Here is an 861-nt window from a genome sequence, read left to right on the forward strand (position 1 = left end):
TGTACGGGAGCTGGGGCCTCGGGGGCTCGGATGCCACCCTCCATTTCTGGTCACCTCCCAGGGAGCCTGGCTGGGCGAAAGCCTCGCGCAGTGTTCTGGGACCCTCGCAATGTGCCAAAGGCCCCGCTCCCAGCTCTGGCCAGGATCAGGCTGGGGAGGTGAGGGGTTCCCAGGCACAAGCCGTGTCTCCTCCACCCCTGTGCCCCAAGCACCCCTTCCCAAGGAACCTGGGCGATGCCGGTGCCCCTCCCTGCTGGGCCACCCTGGGCATCCCCCAGCACCCTCCTCCCTGCCGTGTCCCCTGGCTCCCCGCTGCCTGGCCCAGCCGCTCTGGGCCCAGGACTCTGCCCATCCCGTCCCCGTGTCCCCTTGGCCCTCGCCCACCCTTGAGCCCTGGCTGCCGGTGCTGGAGACGTGGTGTCGGCCTCTTCCTAGGCATGTCCCTGTCCTGTCTGCATGTTTGCTTATGTGAGCCTCTCCCCATGGAGCTCCACAGCTGCCCCGTCCCCGGCAGCCTCCTGGGACGCAGGGAGCCCCTCTGCGCCGCTGCTCCCCCAGGAGAGGGGGATGCTGGAAGGGCCGGGGGCCAGTGGGGCAGGCAGGGTGGTGGGAAGGGGTCTGGCCTGGCAGGGAGAGCGGAGAGGTGCTGGGCAGGGGCGATGTGGTTAAGGGGAATGGTGGGGCTGAGGGGGTGCCTGGGAGGTCTCCAGGAGCGCTGGGATGTCAGGGTAGAGGTTGGGTGACAGCGCTGTGGGTGGGGGGGCAGGATGGGGTGTCTGGCAGAAGCGGGAGGCAGGCGCTGGCTGGGGGTGCTGCCTGACTGCCCTCCGCCCCCACCCCTGGCAGGGGTGGGTGGAGGGG

The 861-nt window shown here is 70.2% G+C and overlaps 1 protein-coding gene across 1 annotated transcript in view; it reads left to right on the forward strand.

The window, feature by feature from the left end:
- The window catches only part of LOC104135333 (protein unc-13 homolog A), a 36,374-nt gene that overhangs the window by 3,924 nt on the left and 31,589 nt on the right, over positions 1-861 (forward strand). The gene's annotated exons all lie outside the window — the stretch shown is intronic.

Source organism: Egretta garzetta, unplaced genomic scaffold, assembly GCF_000687185.1.
Source record: "Egretta garzetta isolate BGI_Z169 unplaced genomic scaffold, ASM68718v1 scaffold621, whole genome shotgun sequence".
NCBI classification, from domain to species: Eukaryota; Metazoa; Chordata; class Aves; order Pelecaniformes; family Ardeidae; genus Egretta; species Egretta garzetta.